This window comes from Cottoperca gobio, chromosome 10, assembly GCF_900634415.1.
Source record: "Cottoperca gobio chromosome 10, fCotGob3.1, whole genome shotgun sequence".
NCBI lineage: Eukaryota > Metazoa > Chordata > Actinopteri > Perciformes > Bovichtidae > Cottoperca > Cottoperca gobio.
The window spans coordinates 9315299-9339194 of NC_041364.1; the positions used below are offsets into that span (position 1 = coordinate 9315299).

The following is a 23896-nucleotide window of genomic DNA, read 5'->3' on the forward strand; positions in this document are numbered from 1 at the left end:
CTCTCCCAATCCCCCTGCCCCTCCTCCACTGTCACCTGAGCCACACAGGTAAATGCTTGACTTTATTTGATGGATGCTGTTTCCCACGGCGACAGTGATGTACGCAGGGCCAGAAGCCCCTCCTCCCCCCTCCCCCCTGGTGGAGTCTGGAGCTGGAGTGGTGATTTTGTACTGATAACCTCCTTGGCGCACCCCTTCTCGGCTGGGGCGAAGGAAACTGGAGAGGACAAGACATCCTGTGTGAAGCACCTGAGTGTACGCCTCATCAGGCTGAAACAAAGAGGGCTCCATCCTAAAACCAGCCCATTAAGACATCTGCACACATCAAAATAACATACTTAGCGCTCGAAAGTGAATGTGATATGACTGTGTAATGAATAGATATATATATTCATTTATTTTGTGTGTGTGTGCACATGCAAGAGTGTGTGTGCAGGTATCTGTTGCAGACATTTTCCCATTTGCCGTATGTAAATATGGATGATGCACAAAGACTGAGACGGCTGTTCACATGTGAAGCCAGTAATCTGTAAAACGCCTGGGAGAAGAAAAGAAAGACCTTTAAATAATCTGTAGATATTTCATTGTTTTTATGTGAAAGGCTCATTTGGGATTTTGATTTTGTTTTGTTTGTTTTTATCCCTTTCAACTGCTCTGCTTTGCTCTGTACACGCAAGATCGGAAGATGTATGTAAATAGTGGTGTCTTGTACTTGTGCTAACTCATTTCACCATATATGAAGTCCTAACATCTATTTATAAACTGATTCAGCATAAAAGTAAAGTGAGTTTACTGCTGACACAAAACTCTATTACACATTATGCAGAGCTTAAGGTCTGCTTTAATGAAGCAAAGTGTCCCCGAACAACACCTTAATTAACAAAAAAGGATGGTTTTGTTCTTTATCAGTGTCAACTCTTCCCTCGGTCTCCTCCTCTCTCCTCCCCATTATTAGCAGATAGCGCTACATTAGAGATAAGCAGGACAATGGCCGGGGTGAAGGCCTGGATCACAGTTGTTTCTTATCTCTCACCTCATCTGCAGCCTGTGGTGTCTCTGTCAGAGGATGTTGTTAAACCAAGTCAAACACTCAAACATCCTGTGGCATCACCCTGCCTATATAGTCCACAGCCCCACACACACAAACACACACATATACACACCTCTCCTTTATGGCAGTTCACACTTGGCTGGGGCCTGGCCACTGTGGACGGTTCACGGGCCCGGCCGGGGACGCTGTTTGCTGATGTGAGGAGATCCTGGCTTGAAATATTGGAAATTCATACTGACATCAAGTTCACTTAAATACTGATTACATAAAAGCCAGAGGATAGTCTTTATGAAGAAATGAGCAAGCTAAAGTGTGAGCAATAGTGATTGTGACTGTTGAAGCCTCCGAACGGGTCGAATACAAATAACCCAATTAATGAACTGGCATGATTACAATTATGGATCTCGCTATAGTGTAAAATGATCAACTGAATTTAAAGCAAACTTCTGAGGGTGGCTCTCTCACACACACACACACACACACACACACACACACACACACACACACACACACACGAACACACACACACACATACACATCTCCTCTGTGAAGGGAGGAAGCCCCGGTGCAGGCAGGTTAATATCAGGAGCACTTGACAACAATGGTGTGTTATGAGGTGCTGCAGCGGTAATAAGGTCTTTGTTGGGACTTTAGAGCACAGCCACATCACATCATTACTCATCCTGGGAGACCAGTTGCCAGTCGGCATGGCAACCGGGACTTGGCTGAAGCCAGAAGCAAGACCAGAATCTCAATGCCCGGCGAGAGAAGGACACACAAAGAATGTTCTAGTGGAAGGAAAAAGTTTACAAGTGGCCACGGTGACCTCAGACCACTGCCTCCGAGATGTGATAGAGCTGATCTAAAGCCTGGAAATCGAAGAAAATAATATCTTATCAGGAAAAGTCTACTTACATTTCAGCACGCTTTAATTTGAAGGTATTGTTTACACAAATGTTTACATTACTTTTTGTCGTCCCCCCCCCCCCCCCCCCCGAATAATAAACTTCTGTTTATTTCAGATAAACAACACCGAATGGATTATCCAGTCAAACAGGAAGTGGATTCAATTCAGCCCTCTTCCCTTTCCATCTGCACCCATGTTGAGTGTGTGAATGGACAGATTAGGAGTGGACAGTGCAGTCAGTGGAGTTATGCAGCGGTGTGAGAGTTTTATCCTTCAGGTTGTTGGGTGTGTTGGGTCAGTGTGGAGCGGTCAGCAGCTGCTGCCTGGCCTAGGTCCCACAGTTCCCAGGCTGGGGGGATTGACAGGCCAGTAATAAAATCAGGCGCCCTGGTTGGGCTGTGTGCGGCCCATTGTTCCCCCAGCAAGGCCCGCGGCTGCTGTTTACTTTCTCCCATATGCATTATTCAACGGCACAGGAGCTCCCGGAGAAAGGGGCCCCATTCAGGGATCCTCTTGCCCTTGTTTTGTTTTGCTAATTTTCAATTAAAATAAACCATCTCTTGCCAGTGCCATGGCTGAGTGGGGAAGGAGAGAGGGACACTGTCCCTGCCATTTGGGCCGTCTGAGGAGATTAGACCAAATGTATAAACGAGAATAAAGTGGGATGTATCATTCATACTGTCAGTGATATGTTTTTCTATAGTAGGATTTAAGTGAAGACAATGAGAGGAGTTGCTGTTTCAGTTGAGAGCATACGCTGGCCTCTTATTTATGTTATTGTTGTTGAACATGTCCCCCAGCATGACCTCTTTTTTTTTTTTTTTTTTAAGAGGATTAGATATGTAAACAAAAATCAAATATCTTCAGATTCATTTTCAGTCAGCCAACAAGTGTGCTTTTGTTCCACCGAAGCACATTATGAATTCCCCCCCTGAGATTGCATAAGGAGGATTCCCATATGGTGAGGGAAAGTGAGAACTAATCACAAAGACAATGACTTTTCAATAATGACTCCCAGAGGTCATTAAATGAAGCCAGCCAGGACAGCCTGGACTAATCAATAAGTCCAGTGATAGCTCTCTCATTTAGTCGCCTCTTTCTCACAGGAGGGGGCTGAGCCAACCTTGTGGCGTGCAGGGACAGATGCGGTGACAGTGGGGAACTAGCAGAGTTAAAGATTCACCACACATCTGTCACTTCAGCCAAGGCGGCAGCTCATAGTCTGCCCCCGCTGACAGCCTGCCTGCCTGCCTGCCTGCCTGCCTGCCTGCCTGACGCCATGCCTACCTGTGGCTGCGGTTTGTTGCTAAGCTTTGCCATCTGTCTCTCCTTTGGGGTCTCTGTTTGCTTGATTTCCTACATGTCCCTCTAGTTCATCCCCTTAACCTTTACCATTTTAACTATTATGTAAACCCCCACTAACAGCCCTTTTACTACACACACAAACACCTGATATCTCACATCCTCGTCTAAAATTACCTCTTTCACAAAAAATTCTGGAAAGCAGTCGTAATTGGCCGGCTCCCAAAGCCTACACTCTCACTACCTGTCAAATGCTGATAATTAGAGAGTTTAGCAGCAACCTGTTGTAGCATGTTGTGGGTCTTAAAGCAGCCAACATTCATTCAACTAAAGCATTTACCACAGCATATGTACAAAGCATGCGTTTCGTCATCTACACTACTAACCGAGGCTCTGCCTCTGTTTGTAAAAGGGAAATGGTTTCTCCGTGGCGGGCGTAGGACCCACACTAGCCCGTTAGTGCGTGGTGAGTGGGGATGTGAATGTGGAGGGCCTCTTGGCTTGGCTGGACACAGTCTGTTCCCCCGCTGGGTGCAGGTGAGCTCTCAATGCAGCCCTCAGCACCTGCCCTCTTTGTTCCCTTGTTGATGGCTTTATGGCGTGAAGGGGATCCGTCTGTCTGGCTCTCGTAAAGCCAGCGGCGCGAGGCCTAGTAAAAGCCGCACTGCTGCCAGGGCATTGTGTGGGGCCCCCATGGCTCCCAGAGTGACCCCACCAGCCAGTGAGGGAGCCCAGTTTAGCGCCCAATGTAACTGACGCACAAGCTTATAGCGCACATCCATATGGGCATTTACATTAACACTAAAAAATACATAAAAGACATGCGTGCACATATGTGAATGTACATACATGGAGACATACAGAGGGGGGTCCCCAGAGCTGTATGATGATCACCCCTCCTAGTGTGCAACTTCCAAACAACAGTTTACTGCTGTCATTTATCATTTAACCCTCCATACTATATTGTGGAAAATATACTACTACTACATACTACTCATAACTACTTAAGCAGGTACTTCTTGGAGACACAGGTCAGATTTTTAAGCAAACAAAACATGATAATGAGGATAATAATTACTAATTACATTTACTCAAGTACTACTCATATGTCTACCCCACTGCATTTCAGGGGGAAACCTTTCACTTTTACCACTTCACTTTTTTACTCCACCACTTGATAGATGTAGTGACAAGTTACTTTGCAGATTAAGACTTTATATACAAAACATACAATCATCCAAATGCATAGGATACTATGTTATATATTAAACTAATTACATAAAGCCCAAGGGAGGGAGAATTATCTTCAGCAACATTAAAATGCTGCTGAAGGCAAAACTAATAATCGTACAATAGTTTAGGCCTATCACAGTATACATATAACGACATAGCAGTAGAACATCTTCCACTTTTACCTTCGATATTTAGTGATGAGATAATATTTGTTTGATTTTACTTAACTATATAATTCTATACTATAATTATACTATACTATAAACTATAATATAAGACTATAATTCTGAATTCAGGACTTTTACATTTACAAAGAATTTCTTTATGGTGTAATCTTAAAATTTTACTAAACTAAGCGAGTAAAATATCATACTTCTAGAGTACTGCCTAAAATATATATATATTTTTTCAACTGCTACTTTAACTGTTTTTAAAATATCCTTTCCAACATCTTTTTGTGTAAGTTAATGATCACAGTTGTCATTTCACTCATCATTGTAGTGGTGCATCATTTACTCTACACTATAAAAGTTATGTTTAAATGGATTAAATCTAAGAGTAAACCCAAGAAATACTTTTCCTTTTAAGCGCTTGCATCACAAAATATATTATATAAGTACTTCTCAAGTGCGAGGCTACGGTGTGTGTCTAAGAGGGTTTGTTGAAACCTTCACATCAGTCTGAGTGACAAACACTGAGTCCCAAACCCGATAAAGCAGCTCAATGGTCGTGGGAGGTCAATGATTGCACAGAAATAAGCCCGACATTAATGTTTAATTTATATGATTTTCCTGGATATGAAATCTTACTGATAAGCTCAAGCAAATTAAGTGGCTGAAAGGAGGTCCATAAGCAGCTTGGTATTTGAGATCAGGTCTTTGAGTGGTAGCATCTTAGAAACCAATTACCAGACAAGAAATAGATCATTATTTTTTCTTAGAGGATTGGGTTGTGGGGATGTGTTGGGGGGGGGGGGGCAAAGGTGGTTGCTAAAAGGAGGGGAGGGTTTTCTAGATTGAGGAGGGAGGGCACAATAAAGACATAATCATCTACCCTCAACTTTTCCTATCCAACTTTCAGATTTTAATTTGCCGTCTGTGAAGTGGTACCTAATTTACTTTCGCCTCATCCCTTCAATGCACCATTGTTGCCGCTGCTGAGATTCAGAGCTTCCTCTCTTAGCTCACCTCGGCGTGAAATTGGTTTAATGAAGCTGAAAGGTATGGGGCTCTCACAACACTGTGGATTCCAGTGACACTGCTTGATCCACCCACCCCTCCTCTCAGTCCCCTCCCCCCCCCCCCCCCCCCCCCCACCCCCAAACTGGCTCCCTGTGCACTCGCATTACGGTGACAATTTATAACACACCCCACAAAAGATCCCTATCTCACACATTACATCAGTGCATATTACTGTCGCTTTGAGAGCGCCAACTCTCAGGCAAACGCCGGAGGGGGGAAAAAAGTGACTGGCCGATCAGTTTAGATATATGGCATGCATGAGGCACTTCAAATTAACAGCCAAAACCAGTATTAAAGTGGATCAGATACTTGGCTGGTGAGAGACCGAAAGATAGTTTTAAAGTGAAAGAAATCAAATAAAAAAAGAGGTGAGGTAAATATGAAAAGAAAAGAACTGAGATATGAAGAGGTGAAACTAATCAGAGAGAAACCTTGCCGGTTTCTCCCACCTCTTCCAATCTGACCCTGTGAAAGGTGTTCTCCTGTTACCTGTTCTCCTGGGTGTGGTTTCTAATGGGAATGGGAAGGAAGTCCTGTGGGATTATTGTGTGTGTGTGTGTGTGTGTGTGTGTGTGTGTGTGTGTGTGTGTGTGTGTGTGTGTGTGTGTGTGTGTGTGAGTGTGTGTGTGTGTACACATTACATTAATATGATCCCCTTAAGTCATATCGCTTACTTCTTCTCGTCCCCTTTTAGGACAATCGAATGTAAATGCATCCGTAACCAAATATTCCAGCCTGTACCACTCGTTTCTGGTTTGAGGTCCAGTTTTGGAGCTGGTAGTTTGTGGAAGAAAAAAAAAGACAAGAAAGAAAGTCGGCTAGAAGAGTGTATGGAAACCGCAGGATATGGGAGGTTTCCCACTGTGCTGGCTTCCCATGGCAGAGGTGAGGAAGAAGTATGACGAGCAGCTGTTCTGTTAAAAGGATAGGCTTACCATGTTTCAAGTATGTCCTGTCAAGTAAGTCAGGTGTCAATATGAAGATTAAAACAGGTTTAGCTTGCTGTAATCATCATTTGATGTTGTTTGTGAAAAGATCCTAATGTGCTTCCAATGAGATTTGGAACAAAATACGTCTGTGGTGTAAAGGCTGCGTTCCACGCAAACATGGAGGGAAGCGTTTATCTGAAGCTAATATGAGGCCTCAGCGGCCTGAGTTAGCCAAATACAATATTTATCATCCAAATGTTCTCTTCTTAGTACATAAAAGTGTTTTTTTGCAGAGAGCTGAAGTGTGAATCTATCCTTCCAGACAGGCAGACACAGAGTTTGACAGAAGAAAACAAATACAGACAAAATAGAAAGTAAAAGAAGGGGAAGATCAAAATCTTTAAAAGAAAGAGAATAGCCTAAGGAGATCAGGAGAGGGACAGGGCTGAGTCACAAAGGTTTCTTTACACTGTAATGACACGGATATTATGCTGAACTTTGGCTGCCGTAACTGAAAAAGAACGACCACTTTCACTGCTGTGGAGCTCCGGCCAGCAGCACGCACTACTGTTTGTCTTTCAAATGCCATTGTGGGTGAGGCCACTAGTGTACGCACAAAGTGCCTGTTACAACTTTCTATTCACTGTGGGATTGTGAAACTCACAAAGGAATGTCAAATTACCGTCGTATGATTTTGTGCAATTTCGAATGTCCGACCATCATCTTGTCAGCAAATTACTTTTAAACACTTTCTTGTTTCCTGTGATTTCATAGTCTCTGAGATAAGAAAAGTGAAGCATACGATTGGTTATATGTATAGCATTCACACACATTTACACAGAGAGTAGTGCTAAACTGTTGCATTTAGCTTCTTCCCAAGCTAAAACCTGATCTGCAGTAGACAGACTGGGAAGATTACAGCTGAACGGAACCACGGGAGTGCTATCTTTTACAGGTAATTACTCAATTATCAGTAAACACTGTCGCTGGAGATACAATGCCATAGAGGGGATCACACAAACCGCTGAATGATTCACTTCAACACCACAACAACATGCGTTCACAAAGAGGATAGCCATGTGAAGAAAGGGAAAAAGTCATTACCCCAGCTTGTCAACACATTTTTGTTTCATGATTACAAGATAAGAAGTAAGATTTAAACATAAATAAATGTGTTTTGACTTATTCATTCCTTTTTTTGGTAATAAAAGTAGGGCATCAGGTTTATATAAATGTTAAACTAGTTTAACTTGATTTTATAAAAACAATACACCTCTCTATTATTAGATATTAAATGCCTTACACAGACCAGATGAACACTCATCACCTCCCAGGTCAGCTTTGACGTTACTGCTTTTCACCACTAGTGGGAGCTAGTAAACAGTTGACATGAGGCTCCCCTGAAGGCTCCCACTCAGAAAAAGTTCTTGTTTGAACAGTGTTGGGAACCAACATTGATTTCATATGTTTGTTTAAAGGCACAGGTTAAGACTCAGACAGCCAGGTAGATAAATAGATAGACGAGCTTGCAGGGGCTGGGTGTAAGGTTACACTGATGTAGGCTGAAAGGATGAGCAAACCTTTCATTAGTCTGTAAACATTTAGGCAGTACTAACACAGTAGGATAAGATGTGACACTGATATACTGAGCTGTGACAGAACTGACTGAGAAGAGTAGAGCAGTTACATTTAAAGTGTTAACCTCTCAGGATTACTTTCTTCTTATTTTAGGCTGTGGTTGTTTGAAAGGTGAGTCAGAATGCAGCATCTTTACACCTGGAGCATGAAACCACACACACTTAAACATGGACGGACACTCCATATGGTGTTACCTGCCTGTGGTCCGTGGTCGGGCCAAAAGCCACGACCCACGGTCCTTCCCTGCGGTCCTGCACACTTACCACAGAGGTTAACACACACACTCAGTAAAACACTCTCCTCCACCGAGGCAGCCCTGAAGGCCTTCTAAATCTCTCCTGAGACAACCTACCGTGACGTAATGAGGAATTAGAGGGGAGGAAGGAGGTCTCCTGAAGATTTACAGGTTTTAACTCCTGTTACTGTCACCCAAGAAGAGCCACAGGCCTGTGGCTATATCAATAACAACAACAACCACCTCCTAACCAACACAACACCACCTCACGACTCCTGGGGGATTTGTAAAAGAGGGAGGGATAGTGGATACACCACTCATGTAAAGAAGGAAAAAAAGCAGCTTTAAATGGATCTTAATTTGTAAGTCGGTCATACACACTAACCTCTCTGTGGTCTATTAAAAGCGCATATGAGTTATTTCTGTGCTATTTATACTCTTTACAATCATCCTGTGACCTCTAATATCCATACATAATACTACAATATATAATGCATCACCATTCAGAAACCCTTTTTATCTCCTTGAGTTAGTTTGGTAATCAACAACCCACAATTGCGCCTACGTCACATGCATTTATAAATCACATGAAAATGTTTCTAAATGCCAACATGAAAGCTTAATTTTCTTTATAGTCCTATAATCTGCAGACAGAAAATGAAGGCGCCACATAGGTTTCCCTGTGGTCATTTCTTAAAACCTTAATTCTGGGTATTGATTTATGCCTTTTCTGTATAAATGTATCCAAATATAAAAAAAAATTCAAAGATTATAGTGCAATAAAGACATAACACTGATTAATATTATATTGTTTATGGTTGTTTTAGGCAGATCAAAATAAAAAAGGGTAGATATGAGGGTACATACATGTTGATGTGATGCTCCTTTAGGCCCATGTGGCCTGCGTACACAAAGGGCACTGACATTAAAATAATAACATCAAAGATTGCACAGAAAATCGTTAATTACTAAGCAACAACAATGCAGTGCAACATAAAACATGTTCAATTGAATTATTTTCTGCATTTGGCCTCAGTGCACCTCTAAATGTAGGCTACTGTATGTACTATGTTTGAGTTAGTCAGTACTGTCAGTATGTTCTCACACAGAGCTTGTGTGGCAAACTTCTGCAGCCACTCCTCATTCCAGTTTGCTTCACCCTGCAACAAGCTGCTAAATACTCTGAAATATGATAGTTTGATCTCTCCGTGAGGCTTTGTTTACTTCGACCCTTTGTATCTCTTTTTCATCTGATTGTCCTTTTCCTATACCGCCTTACCAGGCCATAAAAGACTGTCAAAAAGAATAGTTTCATAATTGTGACATGAAAGTCAAAAGCCTGACGCTGTGATACACAGAGAACGATTCAGCATCTATGTCTCAATGTCTCCGATTCATAGATAAGAAGGATATTGATAAGATGAACCAGACAAAATAATGTGATATTTGCATTTGCACCATCACACAAACACATGCACGGAGTCTGACTCATTCAGATGTCATGAAAATAACCTCAGGTTTAAGAAAATGCCAAATGACTGTTGAAAATCATGACTTCACATTTGCAGGGGTGATTCTCGTTCTCTGTGTTATCTTGAGCTTCTGAGCTCGTGGAATACAGGTTATTTGAGATTTAATTTCTCCAGCTGATTGAAAATATGAACGTGCACTCCTTTCTATGAATAGACTTTTAAACTGCGGCACACATGCATCACAGACAATGACTGACAGTGAATGACAGAGAGGAGGCTCCATCTCTCAGTTACGACAATACAGTGAGCCATTTAACAGAGAGGCCCTATGTTCTGCGGATGGGCTTACACCCTGGACAGGTATGTACCGCGCAATTACCAGACTAGCTCAAAGCATACAATAATCAGTAGGTGCTGTGCCATTAAGTATGGAGGCGGTGGTGCAAGCAAATGCAAAGAGAGACCACTAGTGTCAGGTGTCTAGATTTACTTCACCTGACAAATGTTTTCCTGCGTTACAAGTGTGCGAGGGTGTTCCCCGAGACAAGGACTGTCTCGCAGCATGACATGGGCGGCTGTGGGTGTGCCCAAGCATGGGAGAATGTGTGTAGGTGTGTTGCGTACTGTTTTAAAAATAGGAAATGCCTGAGAGACAACTGAAAAACCGAACGAGTGTGTGTTTACGTTTGTGTCGAGGGAGACCGTGTGAACGCGGCTCGATCTTGTCTACGTGTGACATGAGCCATGACACGCGTGTGTCGACTCCATCATCACAGACAGAGATAGACACAGAGTAGAGATGGCAAGAATGTGTGTGTAGGCAGAGGAAAATGTCATTGGTACATGTGCATGGTGGATGTATGTAAAAAAAGAGGTAGTGTGCTTGAAAACATAGAGATATTTTGAACACTGTGTGTGTGCGTGCGTGTTTGTGTGTGTATGCTTGCATGAGTTTTCAGCAATGTCTGCAGGGTGAGGTGGAGGCCAATGCTTTGGCAGCAGGTCTGGCACGTCTTTCAGGCCCAAACCTGCAGGGAGGGAGAGGGAGAGAGAGAGAGAGAGAGAGAGAGAGAGAGAGAGAGAGAGAGAGAGAGAGAGAGAGAGAGAGAGACAGAGAGAGAGAGAGAGAGACAGAGACAGAGAGAGAGAGAGACAGAGAGAGAGAGAGAGAGAGAAGGAGAGAGAGAGAGAGAGAGAGAGGAGAGAGAGAGAGAGAGAGACAGAGAGAGAGAGACAGAGCAGAGACAGAGAGTAAGAGAGGGAGAGAGAGATAGAGAGATAAGACCGATACAGATAGGATAAGAGAGATCATATAGAGAACATATATGAAACATAGGAGAGAGATAGAGAGACAGAGACAGAGACAGAGAATAGAGCAGAGAAGAGATAGAGATGAGACCATATACACGATAGACATATAGAGAGATGAGAGAAAGAGAAGACATCGATCGAACAGAGAGATAGATATGACAAGACATAGCAAGACAGAACAGAACTAACAGACAGACTACAGAGAGAAGAGAGAGACAGAGACACAAAAAAGAAGACAGAGGTCAAGACAGAGAAGAGAGAGAGACTATACATAAGAACAGGACAGAGAGACATAGACAGTATAGAGATCGACTAGAGAGACTAAAGAGAGACCGAGACCTATATGAGACTATAGAGAGACCTACATCCATCAGTCGACAGAGATATTCTATAGATCAGACTCTATATCAGACATACAGAGAGAGACCATATACCGATACTCAGACAGATATCTAAACAGACAACAGATCCCAGACAGACAACAGATAGACAGAGAGACAGAGACAGACAGACAGACAGACAATAGACATAGCAGAGAATACATACATACAGACCGAGACATACATACAGACCACATACAGAGGTACAATAGAGACCAGAGACTAGGAGATAGACAGACAGAGACAGAGAGACAGACCTACAGAGACAGACAGAGAGAGAGATACAGAAATAATAAGAGACATAAAAACAGAGAAGAAAACAACAGACATATACATACAGAGATATATATAGATACAATATATATATTAGATTATACATAATATATATATATATCTATAGAGAGAGACAGTGTCTATAGAGATACACTATAGACTCCTATAGAGACTAAGACTACTCTCTCTCCTCTCAGATAACCCCTATCGTACGACCTATCATAGCAGAGATATAGAGCATACAGACATACAGACAGAATAGATAACATACATAAATCAGTAACAGACATACAGATAACATACAGACATACATACATACATACCTATAGATAGATACAGATAATAGCTCTACTATATATATAGATCATATATCTATATACTATATATATATATAGCGTAGATATGCTCGATATAACGAGTGACTATAGCCTCAGAATACAGACATCGATACATACATCCAGACATACAGAGATATCATAGAGAGTAGATAGATATAGATAGACAGATAGCATATAGCGACATATAATAGACAGTACAGAGAGCAAGATATATATAGATATATATAGACAGATAGAGACAGAACATACATATCGAACAACCATAGAACAAAGATAGACTTATACGATATAGATAGAACAGAACAACATAGATATGAGACATAGACTACAAACAGAGAGAAGAGAGACACCAACAGATACAGACATAGAGAGAGAGAGAGAGATACAGAGCATACATAAGACGAAAGAATAGAGATACAGAGACAGAAGAGACAAGAGACAAGACAGACGAGACAGAGACACAGACAGACAGACTACAGAGAGAGATAGAGACCAGAGAGAGAGAGACAGAGAGAGCTAAAGTAGTATATGGATAATGACTATATCGATAGGTATATAATAAAGTACAATGATAGAGAGATAGACATACAGACATACATAACAGACAGACAGTAAACATACAGACAGACGACATATACAGACATACAATACATACAATTCACACAGACATACATACTACATACATACATACATACTACCATACAGACATACATTCAACATACATACATACTACAGTACATACATACAGACATACATACAGACAATATATACATTAGTCAAACATATACATACATACAATAGCATAATACATAACATGACATACATATATACAATTACACTACACAACATACATATAGAGAGAGTAGAAGAGACATAGATGATAGAGAGGACAGACAGACAGACAGACAGACAGACAGACAGACAGACAGACAGACAGACAGACAGACAGACAGACAGAAAGCAAATGGGTGTGAGTGTTTGCCTGACTTCATGTGATATGCTTCACGTATACCTCACCATCAGTAAAATCAGTTCAGGTAACTTAATAGTAACATATTGTCCCATTTAAAAAGTGATGTACAGTCATTAATGTAGGAAACAGCGAGGCAGCAAAAGAAGTACATCATTTCAAGTTCATTTACGTTTGCACACCCTAAAGTGAGTTCTTGTGTATCTCTGTACACATCTACTTCTTCTTAGCACCCAGCTGTGTGTTTAGTTTCCACTACATACAGTTGTATGATTTTACTTTGTTTCATTTAGATTCATATCTTCACACTTCTCGGATCGAGGAGCAATGAGCTAGCATGTGGGGTATCTTTGTTTTGCTTCAACATTTCAGCCAGCCACATCGCTGTTGATGAACACATTGTATTTCAGCAGTCACGCGTTGCAGGAATGTGCAAAAAATCAATTTGTGTGGTACTCTTTTTAAAAATCCAAGTTAGTTTCCCCTCCGACTGTCCACACAATTCGGCTTTTATTTTGACTCACGTTTCCAGAGATTCAGTTTCATGTTACTCTATCAAACATGTTGCCATCCACATCAATCATCGGGTCGATTTAGTATAGTGTGATCAAGATTATAGGTTACATTTGCAAAATTAAGTCAAACCTCTGCTGCGGATATTGTTAGATAAAAGGATTTCCTGAATAATATCCAGATAATACCTACACCTACACAGGATCTTCTAAAGAGAGTATGTGTCCCCTAAGGCAGTAAATCACTCTACATTGTGACCATGGCACAAAAGTGATGTTAGAGAGTGTATCAACTCCATAACCTCAAAGGAAATCTCTATTCAGCGACCATAAAAGAAAGTCTTAGCCTACTATTGCTGTGTTACAGAAAGGGAGAATGGATTAAGAGAGAAAACAGAGAGAAAAAAGTGTACAGGTGAAGTCCTATGGGCATGGAGGTTTGCTCAGCTGTGCGGTATTATTTTCTGTGCCCCACCCAGTAACCAAAGGCTTGGATATCTTTCCATTTAACTCTTTTCCACCCTCCCTCTCTCCATCGCTCTCTTTCATATTTGCACAGGTGAGAGGACAGCGGTCCAATAGGTGTGGAAGGGAGACTTGAAAGTCAGGTTTGCCCGGCTGGTGGAAGGAGTTCACCTGTGGATGGATGGAGATCTGATGGCAGGGGCCCAGGCAGTCTTTTGTCTGGAGAGACAGACAGCAAACACATAAACATACAAAAAACGGAGGAATTCTGTCCATGTCTCTGTTAATTAGTCGTGATGACCTGCAACACAGTGAAAGAGCAGGAGTAAGCGGCACAACTGTATAAAGAGTTGCAGCACCACAGAATATAGAAACCTGTCCGACACAAATGATTCAAGAAAGACACACAAGAACATAAAGGGAGGTACCGATCGAAGGGAGGACAGAGAGCAGGGATACAGGTGGAGCAGTGCAGGAGTCATAAGGGTGGGGAGGTTTTGCTCCAAGGGCCAAAAGTTCACCGCGAACAGGTAACCCTAGCCACCATGTGCCAGAGCCTCACGTGTTCCCTTCATTGTCTTAACAAGCTGAAGCTCAGGTTTCCGGAGCGCAGAGAGCTTCCTGGGAGATGAGGTCCAAGCGCCACCACCCACCTCCCTTGTACCCCTCGCCACACTCTGTAAAGGTAAACACACACTCAATAAGCAAACATAATACATCAACACATACACATGTGAGCATGAGGCAAACACTGGAGTACACGACCAGGCCTGAGAAACCCGCCTTTATCATGCAAGATCAAGCACAAGCAAGACCGACACACACAAAACTGCTCCAAGTAGGGCAAATAATGTGCAGTTGAACCAAATCAAAGCGAGGCCTTTTTTATTAGAGAGAATTATGATGAGCCACTCAGCGCCTTCCCTTGAAAAAAAACATACAGCCCATGAGATATAATGGTAGCAACTGGAGGAACAAGTCGTAAATCACCATAATTACCATTACGCCCATGTCAAGGGAGTCTCGCTCAGACACATGAAGCGGGATTATCAGACATGAGGATATGTACACCAGAGGCAATTTCCTTCCCTCCCTCTCTCCCTCTCTCCCTCTCTCCCTCTCTCTCCTTCCCTCTCTCATCTTGTATAATTCCACCAGAGGATCTTGAGTCTGATTCATTACTTAGTCACTGAGATGTTAGTCTTTAGCATCCTCTGACATTGTTGGGTTAGGGAGCAAGTGAGTGCAAATTCCTCTCTAGTTTACTGTTACCAATGTGCAACATAATGCAATTTTACCATTTATAAGTAGCATAGTTAAGACTTTATTTATTTATTTCCTTTGGTAACTTTTCACTGGAATTATAAACTTCAATTTAAGGGAATACATGCACTCAAATAAAGTTTGATTTTGATTTTAGAGCAGTGACCTGCATTATTCTTTCTTGTTGTAAAATATTCCAGCTAAGGAAAGTCCTACTGGAAACAGGTTGAAGTATTCTTACTGTATTGGTAGTTGTTTCCTACTTCCAAGGAAGTAAGTCTATAATTGCTAAGTAAGGCAACTGGACTTGCCTTAGGTTTCTAAAGGAAAGCCAAGTTGAAGGCAGCACAAATACCATGACCTGAATGACAAACAAGGTTTGAAACTCAGGTTTTGCGAGCTCACTTAAACTTAATAAGGTGGGAGGTTTGGCTTTAAGTGAAATATCTTTCCAACTACTGGATGGCTTGCTATTAACTTTTGTACAGGAGTTCTTCTTCCCCAGAGGATGAATCCTACTCACATTGCTGATCCCCTGACTCTTCATCTAGTCCCATCACCAGGTTAAAATGTCAGCTTGTCTAATACTTTGGTACTTCTGGAATTCTCATCAGCCTCAGCTGCACTTAATCTGAGCCAGGATTGGGGTACATGGTAAGTGCCTAAGTATAGCCTCACAGAGCTTCTAGCATGACAGCATGCTTGGTTTGATCTAGTTTGTAGTTTTGATTGCAATGAAGATCGAGAGAAGGCAAGCAAGAGAGTTCATGGTAAAGTTATATTTGTCAGGGCTGTGATTAGCAGTCAGTACAAAATACGGTCTCCGTGCAATATATAAATCAAGTGTTATAATAAATTATTGTCTAGATTAGAAGATCTTCAGGAGGCGCCTTGGTAGCCTGGGGATTAGGGTGCTGACCATGAACCGCAACATCCTCAGCTTGTATCCGGCTGGGGAGCTTTGTTGCATGTCGTTCCTTATTTAATTCTACCCTCATTTCCTGTCATCTCTATACTCTAGTCTCCCTAATAAAGGCATATGTTTGTCAATTGTGCACTGTTGAATAATTGTGCCGAAAAATAGTAGCACCTCGTCGTACAGCACACCATCACAATCTCCCTCTCGCCACTACCCCTTTCCAAAACATTATGCATGAGTTGCTGAAGTGTTGACCCTTTAAGGCTGCCTTCTCTTCTCAATGCACCTTGCAAAAAGGCAAAATTGTTCCAGAAATCACCGCTCTACTTGAAAATAGTATCCATGCCACAAACACATCTCTGACTAGAATTTAAAGCTCTCTGAAACCTCACTTACTCGTCCTCTCTGTGGTGTCTGTCATGTGTGAGCACTGAATACACAGAGCCTGGAGTCACTGTGATGTCATCAGGATTCCATGAGGCCTACACAATGACCATCTCCACGACAACATAGCTCAACCAGTTGTAGAGTTGCGAAGAGGGAGGAGGTATTTTGGAAGCCCCTGGTTTCCAGAAGCAAAAATCCCATTCATTTTTGCCATAGGCAATGTTAGGTGACGCACAGTTGGAGTATTCTGGGTAAATAGGCGGTCCAAGGTATTAATAACTGTTAGGAAATACCTAGTTCTTCAAAAGGTACAAGCTTGTGAACCTACAAAGAAACACCCAATCGGCAGCTTTAAGGTTCCTTCACGGGCAAAGCAAAAAAATGATTCTGTTCATAAAGCTGACTTCATAATATGCCACAATCTTGCTACTGTGGTGCGCTTTAAATTGGCTACCTCTCTGATCGCGCCTATTACTGGCCTCTTTACCATTTCAACGGTGACTGAGGCTTATAGGATTTGTAGTATGATGGATAAAACACGACTTCTAAAAGTAGAAAACTAAAAGTAGTAGTGAAATAATTGAAACTGGCAGACTTAATGTATGTGTGTTTTGTCAGAAATTAACCCCTAAAGAGCCCGTAAAACCCCGACCTAAAATAACATTGCAGCAGCTCCCATGAGCGACTGTACTTTCTATCGACATAAAGCACCATTTTATTTATATTTAAACAGAAATGTGAGATAATCTCTGACTTCCAAACTGCCCATGGTATCACAGATTGCTGTCATTCCCATAATCACTGTATAGATACTGGTAGATAAGCAAGTCTCTCTCCATGGGACGCAAAGGGCCTTGCCTTCCCAGCCATTGGTCCCGCCCTGATTGCTGTTGAAAAGGTGCTCAGGCCAATGGTCCCCCACTGGGAGAACAAATGACCCCAGGAGTTAGAGCTACAGGGACTGCAGAATGTGGCAATTCTTGCAGGTACATATAGTCTCACCTGATCAGGTCATGAATAAAATATGTATCCAAGACTCCCCGAAAAGCAGTATTGATACTGAGTGTGTTATGAAATAAAGTTAATTTAATTACTGTGAAGAACCTTTCTAACTTAAAAAGTAAGCTTTTAGCGAAAAAGCATGTGTTTGGTATGTGTACTTCAATTCATCACAAATGTTCTCAGTTTTTGTTTTACTGTGGAGGCATGCGAGAAAAACAAAGTTTTCTTAATGAATTCAATGAAACACGGGGGTGACTAGTTAATATACAAAGGATCATTTTGGGGCTGAAGTTTTCCTTTAATGCAAAACAACAACACAAACTAAGGCCTCAAAAATGAACTTGTTGAATCAACAAAAATGCAGCACAACAAAGAGCTTGAGGCTATGTTACAGAAATTCCTTCTCACGTCAGATGTCCCTGTCATATTGTCCACCACTTATTCTGCTCTTCTAAAAGTTATCAAAGCTATGAGTGAAGTCTGGTTTTCCTCTGCATTTTGGAGCCGCTACAGAACCCAGGGCCGTTGTGTGGAGGTGTGAATGCTAACATGGCTCAATCTGTATGCTACAGAGAAAAAACAATCCATGCTAATCCGCCGCCACAGACAGGAGTCCAGTTAGACCAATCAGAAGGGGAATCATCTGGAGTGGAGAGGGCTCAGAGAAGCCTAGATCAGGGCCCTGATTGCAGCAGGGTGATTTACAGCCCGAGAACAATGATGGCTGCCTGGGTCAGCACTGATGAAGAGGCTCTGACTACACCAGCACAGACAGCAAAAAACTCACCTGACATTCATGCACTGATGAGCATACATGCATCCGCACACGTGCAGGCGCGCGCACACACACACACACACACACACACACACACACACACACACACACACACACACACACACACACACACACACACACACACACACACACACACACACACACACACAGCCACCAAAACACTCACACTTTGTGTTAGTCACAAAGGTAGTGGGCTCGACCTTGCCAGGTTTACTCTGTGACCTAAACATGCCCCCAAGGCTTGCATTTGACCCTCTGTGCTTCACTAACAACACATAAACCAAAACAACTCAGCAAGGTACTTCCTATGAACTCAGCACAGATAAAACGGGAAACTACCTTTGCCCTGCAGCGGAGTATGTAAATACAATAGGAAAGGCTGAGGTTTTTATGAATGAAAGAAGGAGGGAGTTCAGATGTTAAGTGGGCATATGAGGGGAGTGGGAAAAAGAAGCAGGGAGGATGGGAAGGGGGGGGGGGGGGGTCACCATTAAGAGTTTTCTTTAGAGCATCCCCTTTGATCTCCCTGGTCATCATCATATTGGGAAAGAGGAAGGACCACAAGGGACGAAAAGGTCTCTTCAAAATGACCCTGTGGCTTCACCACCACTGGCAGCGTCCACACCTGGGTGGTGCATCAGCTCATTTTTGGCTACAACTAAATGATTTAATATATTACATGAGAGACTTTGCAACATCACCCAAAATCTTAAATGAATTGTGTCCATTTCATTTGAGTTTTTTCTAAAATGCTCATAGAAAATTGAAGAAAATCTAAGAGTTAACAAGTTCAACCCATCTGATAATCCGTTTGAATTACCTCAAGCTCGACCACAGGTGCTATTGACAAGGTACACACGCCTAATGTATATATATATAAAGTAAGAAAATAGAAAAAAGCAATATCAGTAAATAATAAGATGAAGAATTTAAAAATGAATACATTTGAAAAAGTACTGCCAGTACTTTAAAAAAAAAGATAAAGAGATATGACAACAAAGGCCCCAAGGCTGAAATCGAATCTGGGACGTTCCAGTTATACGGCCTGCACTGTAACCACTTGGCTAGAAAGGCACTTTTTCTCACTGTGGTGAGAGAAAGAGTCTCTCACCACAAACTGTATTACTCTATGTTTACAAACATCGTAGCCAGGATACTAATGATCCAAATGAATAATATCCTGCAATTTATTGTCCAATATTTGGTGATTGACCACATGGGCATCAGACTTATGACCATAGCTCTGGCAAAAAGATTTAAGGCCAATATATACGGATTTGACGGACTTGGCTGGCATTAAAAGTACCACGGTCCTGCAGCTGCAAGGTGCCTGTTAAAAGTGGATCTGCTCCTACTTGCATCTGCAGGAGATGTATTGGTATTAAGAAAGAGTTAATTCAGGGTTTGCCTTGTGTGTTTTAAAGTGGCCGCACTATTGCCTCAGGTCCTGTGTGGGAGTTGGGAGGCTGGCTTTGACATGCGATGCTACACAGGCGAGATTGCTCTCAGCTTCTAGAATAGGCAGGTGAGTACATGCCTCCCCCCCCCCCCCCCCTCCCGCCGTCCCCCCACGCACACACAAACACAAAAACTAAGTCATAGGTTGTATAGTGAAAGAAGTCACTCTCACCGTGTAACAGGAGGTGCGCGGTGAAAAGTGGATATCAGCAGTTCTTATATTTGACATACCATTCAATATGTTCTTCCTGAAAGTTTCCTTGAAAATGTTTTACGTTGAGCATGAAGTGAAGAACTCTCAGTCTGGTTTGTAAACATCTGACCGTGATACACAGGGTTTATATGACATCTCTTTTACAGAGATAGGAAACCATGGCTCCCGTTGGCACGTACGTCCTGTTTCAGACCTCGGGGCCATGACTCACAACACCAAAACCAACACTTGATAGTTTGAGGGTTCAGTTGTTGTACGCTCTGCTGGAAACAAACAGGCAACTTAGCCTGCGTACTATACAGCCAGGAGCCGAGGCAGGGAGGCCTGGTGAGGGTGAGGAGGCAGTGGGGGAGGTTAGAGAAGACTTTTAGGGTGCTTATGAGTTTTGGGGGCTGAGTGGGTCTATTTAGCCCCCAGCAGACTGCCCCCCTCTCCTTCCCTCCCCTCCTCCTCCTCCTCCTCCACCCCTCTCCTCCCCATGGCTTTGTGTGCCCTGAGCCCACTCCTCCCCCTTTTGTCACCCGGGCATTCCGCTTTGGTTAGCACACACAATGGGCGCTCAGTGCTCACCCTCCTGACACTGCATTCTGCCTGTGCACCAGGGAGTGGGCATGGGAGGGGGAGGGAAAGGGGTCCAGGGGGGAGGGTTAAAGGATGACAGCAACTCACCCCATGTGACCAAAATGCCATCAAGTATCACCCCCTCCCCTCGTTCAAAGACCATCGTCTAACTTCACCCATCCATACAGATGGGCAGTAAAAAGTGCCAGCGGGCTTGGTTGGCACGGTGAAAAACAAAACCTCGAGTTCGCTAGAGCAAACTTATGTCTGACTGGCGATATGGAGCCCTGCCTCCCTCCAGCTTGCCTCTCAGGGTCTGTGTGCCCAGCTACATGTGTGTTCCCTTAGTCTTCATGCTGCTGGGCACACATCCTACACGGAATTTTAAGACCTGGCTTCAGAACATTTTTGTGTGAAAATTAATCCCCTACATCGACAACGGTAAGAGTAAAATTGGCAAAATTACAAGTCGAGGCTTTACTGCTTTGACATGTTTATCAAATATTTGGAACTCTTCCTGGCCTCCAGCATCTTTTCCCCGCTGATATAATGGCTCAGTTTGACATGTCAAGGCTTATGTTTTATTTTGTAAATAGCTGCACGTTCACAACTGACAGGCAGATGATTCCACATATCTGAAAGTAATAAACTCCCATGTACCCAAACATCAAAACACAGAGACACACTCAACTGTAACAAGAGCAGCTTCCTTTTCTAATCGGAACAGATATGACTCTTTCTTAATGGAACCATCTACAAACAGTACATCGCGATCACGTGTCACCTGAGAGAATCTCAGGTGCAAAAAGTTGAGAATAAAGTTGCAGAACATGTAACTACACACTGACATTTAATTCCTATTTAGGGGTAGCAACAAGTGGAGGGCAAGAGGATGACTGGGTCTGTATATGTGTGTGTGTGTGTGGCAGCAGCTCAGAGGCTGGTGGGGGGTTAGTTTGAGTTTCAAAGACCCTGCTTGTTCGCCCATATTTCACACCACGGTGACATCTTAAAGCCTAGACAGGCCTGGTTGCTTCGCCCTCTCTTTCACTTTCTGAGAAAAAAGGGGAATTGGGATGTGAGGGAGGGGGTTACTGAAATATATGCAAATGGTCCCCCAGAGGGGATACGAATTTTATGGGTTTAGAATTTAGTTCAGCCAACCTGAATAATCAAATGTGGGAACAAAAAAAAAAAAAACGAGCCCCCCCACCACAACTCCATACCTCGAGCTTCAACCCCCACCTCAGGCCTCATCTCTGTTCCCTCCTGCCAGGTCCTCACATAAGAAGAGCTCAGTACGTCCAAACTCTTATTAGGATCTCCTTACGGGGCAGGGGAATGGAAGAGAAATGAGAAGGGGTCAGGAGAGGGGGGGGGGGAGGGGTCTGAGGAAAGCAGAAGAGGGGCTAGTGTACCTGATCAGGCAGAACTGCCGGCTCCTGATTACGACACCATTTTCTCAGCAGGCTTCCCAGCCTCATCCTGCTTCTGTGAATATGGAGCATAGGGCCAGCCGATCCCCTCAGCGCTCCCTCTCATCTAATGGCAGAATTAAGACCGTTTAGAGTGATTTCCTCTGCCTTCATGGTCGCACTCTGAAAGAGCTGAATCTTTTTTCCTTTGCACCGATTTACAATGTGGGGGGTCTGGCATGCAACGGGTGAGAGAAAAGTTCTACATGACTGAACATAACATTACAACAGGTGGGGAATTGAACAGAAGCTCTGCAGAACACGGCTGAGAACACTTCACCTATGCATTCAAGCTACATTGAACCACTATTTCAGTTTGGTAGAAAAGTTCTACTTTTGTAGCACACTTACCGTCGTGCGGGTTTATGAGTATACAAGAAGCTTTCCTGGGGAACCACAATCACAAAGCAGATCTCTGCCTGTGTTCTGTGTATCACCGTGTGTTTAGATGTGGACACCTAAATCCTAAAACACAATGATAAAACATATACAAGGTGATGTCACACAATATATACTATATGAAATGTATGTGCATGTGAAAACAACTGTTATAGTAATTAAACAAAAGCACTCTGATCTATTTCATTTTAAATGTACCCGATACACGTTTGAAATCACATGACCCCTAATGACCCTGACATGTCTTCTTAGTTCTGATTCAAAACAAGAGCCTCCAAACATGTCAGAGAACAGGGAGCAATGGTTCAAAATGGAAAATAAGGGCTGAATACATTTAGAAAGGTTTACAGTTTTACATTCAGTATGAAATAAAAATGTTGCTGTTAATATAAATGAATAGGATAAACTACTTTGATCGTAATAGGAGAAATATCATTGTGTAGAAATGTTCCGTTTAATTAAAAGAAGTAAAACCATACAAAAAGTATTAACTTAATATTATACCGAAATCAAAAGTACTTATTATGTAGAAAGGCACATTTCTGAATAATATTTTTATTACTTAAGAAATATAAAAGCATCTCCAATATTAGCGTTTCTTAAACTTAATAAACTATTGGATTTTTCTAAAGGTGCATTGTCCCAAAGCTGAAAGCAGTGATGATTTTGTAAGCTCGTGACCTGTTGACCTTTAGGAGATTTCCATGGGACCGTTGAGATTTGTTCATTCTACATACATGTAATCTCTTAATGGAAGTAAAGCATGCCAAAGGTTGAAAGCTGATCATGTGTCAGATCAAACTGATTCATAATGACACTAACCCAAACAGGGTGTAAATCTTGACACAAATCTGCTTAAACGCTCTCCTTCTATGTCAAACTGCATTACGTCAAGACCATCACTCTGGAATATGGCATAGCACCATATCAAACCACCACGGTTTGAACCTGTTGCTTTTGTGTTCCCCATGCTTAGTGATTCCCCCACTTTCCCTCCAACCTCCAGTAGACAAATCATTCAGCTTTATTGCCCAGACTCAAGGGCTGCAGGTGCACAGGCCACAAAAGGAAGAGAAGGGAGGGGAGAGGGGGGGGGAGTGTAGGGTTGGAGGAGGGGATGGGAAAGAGAATGGTCAGTCCGGAGATAAGAGAGGAAGGAACAGAG

General features: G+C 42.6%; 1 long non-coding RNA gene across 2 annotated transcripts; it reads right to left on the reverse strand.

Moving 5' to 3' along the window:
• Positions 1–9339: 9339 nt before the first annotated feature.
• Positions 9340–22798, reverse strand: LOC115014414 (uncharacterized). Of its 2 annotated transcripts, XR_003832902.1 has the most exons (5): positions 22684–22798; positions 22276–22399; positions 14686–14934; positions 14429–14476; positions 9340–11036 (listed from the first exon to the last, which is right to left on the reverse strand). It is a non-coding gene; the product is annotated as an uncharacterized LOC115014414 (long non-coding RNA). The 2 variants fall into 2 exon arrangements; XR_003832901.1 differs by lacking the exon at positions 9340–11036 and having other exon boundaries at positions 13199–14476.
• Between the last annotated feature and the right edge of the window lie 1098 nt (positions 22799–23896).